Below are 4,474 nucleotides of genomic sequence, written 5' to 3'. Positions count from 1 at the left end.
AAACTCTGCGAAATTTGCCGCTGACTTATTCCACCATCTGTTTGACCAACTATTCTTCCTCTAACAAAATCTGACAATTCGAGAGAACCTTGAGTTCTATGCATGTTGTAACACAAGATAATTAGTGTGCGGACCATTTTCATTTATATAGTGCTCTGTGAACACAAATTAGTTAGAATAAATCAGTTAAATGACGAAAAATTAGGTGTCTATTTACATACTAAAATTGACTTTTGATGTAATTTTGTGACTTGCCTCATACCAGCGGTTGTACAGCTTGGGTGAATACCCCCATATTTTCTCTCTAGTAACTTTTGTGAAATCGGCATTTTCTTACGGGTTTTTTTTGGGGGGGTGAAAGCCGTACCCCTAAATAAATTCAAAATACTGGATCAACCCCCAATACCCGCATCCTCAAAACGTGAAAAGCCAACATTTTATGTAAAACAAAAAATGAACATTCGATAGCTTTTTTCTTCTTTTTTTACGTTTAGGTAAAACAATTAAATTGAAAGTTGAGACAGTTAAAACTAAGTTAATTGTTCTACTACAAAATCAAAAGGAAATTACGTAAACAGTAGTACCTTTTTAATGTGCAAAAAATTCACGTTAGCAGTACTTTGCTGACTGTGTTATTACGATAAACTAAATAACGGGTCATGTGTTGTTGTTGTTTGATGAATATAATGCTGAGTCCAGTCTAAGTAGCTATCGCCTGTTTACTATAGGCTACATTTACTTTGACTTAAGTTTTACAAGTTCACATACAACATTTCAACAGACATTCCGAGACTTACTGTACGTACGCCTAACTTGATTAGGTTTGATATTGTTACGTCTCCGTTTGTTAATTAACTTTCCGTAATTTCGTTTTCGACGAAACTTTGACGACACAAGTCTTTACTTAATAAAACTTAATATAACTTTACGATACACTTAATTTCAATATTCGCGCTAAAACAAACTAGTTTCTAGAACTATCTTGTTCCTTCAGGAATGCTCTAGTATTTACTAGATGGGGTAGGCTGGTATATATAAGAGGGGGACAACGTGACGCGGTAATGTGTGTGTAGATAGTGAGTAATTGAACTGCAGTCACAGGGTATTGTTGAAGTTAACGTTCGTTCGTTATAGTGAGGGCGCCACACCAGTCACGTGACCTCGATGACGCAACAATATATAAGCACAGAACTCGCTCAGTCATTGAAAATCACAATAAACGTAATAATTCTCACTACTGATCATGGTGTGTGACTTTTGGCTTGAACTGACTGTCATGGGCGTCCGCGGGAGGGGAGACTTCTCCCCTGGAAAATGAGAAACATAATTCTTTCTTTATTCATTCAACATATATATATATATATTTATAAGTTTTTATACAACTTCACAATTTCACACTACTTTTTACATTTAATTTTCCATTCTAATAAAAGTCACCAGCTTTACTTAAAACCTCTAGATAAAAAAACCTGTAGCTAAATATTGAAAAATGTCGTTACCACGGCGGCTTCTTGGATATTGGACGTGACAGGTTTCATTCAGGTCATCGAAGAAACCGACACGGTTTTGCCGACATCCCCTGAGCCCTGGCAGTGAGCTGGGTCAACCTCTTGCAAACCTGCCGGTAATACCGACAAGTGGTTATCGAAAAGACTGACGCAGTCTTGCAGATATCCCACGAGACAGCATGGTTGGGGTCAACCTGCTGCCGGTATCATATACAGAGAAGTATCAACGTCATAACGTTGTGTCATGGGTCAGGTCATATGTTACCAGCAAGTTACAATAAAGTTAAGAACAAAACAAATTTTACAATTATGGTATATATATAGTTGCAAGTCTGCAACCTTACAAATATTAAACCCATCAAATTTGACTTAAACTAACCTTACAAATATTAAACCCATCAAATTTGACTTAAACTAACCTTACAAATATTAAACCCATCAAATTTGACTTAAACTAACCTTACAAATATTAAACCCATCAAATTTGACTTAAACTAACCTTACAAATATTAAACCCATCAAATTTGACTTAAACTAACCTTACAAATATTAAACCCATCAAATTTGACTGTGGAAGCTTACCTATTCTCCTGACTGTAACGGCAAAACTTTGAAGACAGGTCTATCATCTCATGCTGCTTGTTCTTCTGGATTCTGTAAACAACATCATTAATTATTTATAGATCCTGTAAACAACATCATTACTTATTTCTAGATCCTGTAAACAACATTAATTATTTATAGATCCTGTAAACAACATTAATTATTTATAGATCCTGTAAACAACATCATTAATTATTTATAGATCCTGTAAACAACATCATTAATTATTTCTAGATCCTGTAAACAACATTAATTATTTATTTCTAGATCCTGTAAACATCATTAATTATTTATAGATCCTGTAAACAACATTAATTATTTCTAGATCCTGTAAACAACATTAATTATTTATAGATCCTGTAAACAACATTAATTATTTATAGATCCTGTAAGGAACATCATTAGTTATTTCTAGATCCTGTAAACAACATCATTAGTTATTTCTAGATCCTGTAAACAACATCATTAGTTATTTCTAGATCCTGTAAACAACATTAATTATTTATAGATCCTGTAAACAACAACATTAATTATTTATAGATCCTGCAAACAACAACATTAATTATTTATAGACCCTGTAACCAACATCATTAATTATTTATAGATCCTGTAAACAACATTAATTATTTATAGATCCTGTAAACAACATTAATTATTTATAGATCCTGTAAATAACATTAATTATTTATTTCTAGATCCTGTAAACAACATTAATTATTTATAGATCCTGTAAATTTATAGATTGTATAGTCGTAGTGTATCACCTTGTGGTGTAGATTGTATAGTCGTAGTGTATCACCTTGTAGTGTAGATTGTATAGTTGTAGTGTATCATCTTGTGGTGTAGATTGTATAGTTCCACAAGGTGATACACTACGACTATACAATCTACACCACAAGATGATACACTACTGTAGATTGTATAGTCGTAGTGTATCACCTTGTGGTGTAGATTGTATAGTCGTAGTGTATCACCTTGTGGTGTAGATTGTATAGTCGTAGTGTATCATCTTGTAGTGAAGATTGTATAGTTGTAGTGTATCATCTTGTGGTGTAGATTGTATAGTCGTAGTGTATCACCTTGTGGTGTAGATTGTATAGTCGTAGTGTATCACCTTGTGGTGTAGATTGTATAGTCGTAGTGTATCATCTTGTAGTGAAGATTGTATAGTTGTAGTGTATCATCTTGTGGTGTAGATTGTATAGTCGTAGTGTATCACTTTGTAGTGTAGATTGTATAGTCGTAGTGTATCACCTTCTGGTGTAGATTGTATAGTTGTAGTGTATCACCTTGTGGTGTAGATTGTATAGTCGTAGTGTATCACCTTGTAGTGTAGATTGTATAGTCGTAGTGTATCACCTTGTGGTGTAGATTGTATAGTCGTGGTGTATCACCTTGTAGTGTAGATTGTATAGTCGTAGTGTATCACTTTGTAGTGTAGATTGTATAGTCGTAGTGTATCACCTTCTGGTGTAGATTGTATAGTCGTAGTGTATCACCTTGTGGTGTAGATTGTATAGTTGTAGTGTATCACCTTGTAGTGTAGATTGTATAGTCGTGGTGTATCACCTTGTGGTGTAGATTGTATAGTTGTAGTGTATCACCTTGTGGTGTAGATTGTATAGTCGTAGTGTATCACCTTGTAGTGTAGATTGTATAGTCGTAGTGTATCATCTTGTGGTGTAGATTGTATAGTCGTAGTGTATCACCTTGTGGTGTAGATTGTATAGTCGTAGTGTATCACCTTGTGGTGTAGATTGTATAGTCGTAGTGTATCACCTTGTAGTGTAGATTGTATAGTCGTGGTGTATCACCTTATGGTGTAGATTGTATAGTCGTAGTGTATCATCTTGTGGTGTAGATTGTATAGTCGTGGTGTATCATCTTGTGGTGTAGATTGTATAGTCGTAGTGTATCACCTTGTGGTGTAGATTGTATAGTCGTAGTGTATCACTTTGTGGTGTAGATTGTATAGTCGTAGTGTATCACCTTGTAGTGTAGATTGTATAGTCGTAGTGTATCACCTTGTGGTGTAGATTGTATAGTCGTAGTGTATCACCTTGTGGTGTAGATTGTATAGTCGTAGTGTATCATCTTGTAGTGAAGATTGTATAGTCGTAGTGTATCACCTTGTGGTGTAGATTGTATAGTCGTAGTGTATCATCTTGTAGTGAAGATTGTATAGTTGTAGTGTATCATCTTGTGGTGTAGATTGTATAGTCGTAGTGTATCACCTTGTAGTGTAGATTGTATAGTCGTAGTGTATCACCTTCTGGTGTAGATTGTATAGTCGTGGTGTATCACCTTGTGGTGTAGATTGTATAGTCGTAGTGTATCACCTTGTGGTGTAGATTGTATAGTCG

Source organism: Limulus polyphemus, unplaced genomic scaffold (genome assembly GCF_000517525.1).
Source record: "Limulus polyphemus unplaced genomic scaffold, Limulus_polyphemus-2.1.2 Scaffold6846, whole genome shotgun sequence".
Classification (NCBI taxonomy): Eukaryota; Metazoa; Arthropoda; class Merostomata; order Xiphosura; family Limulidae; genus Limulus; species Limulus polyphemus.
The sequence above is the reverse complement of the archived record's forward strand: the minus strand, read 5'-3'. Positions refer to the sequence as shown.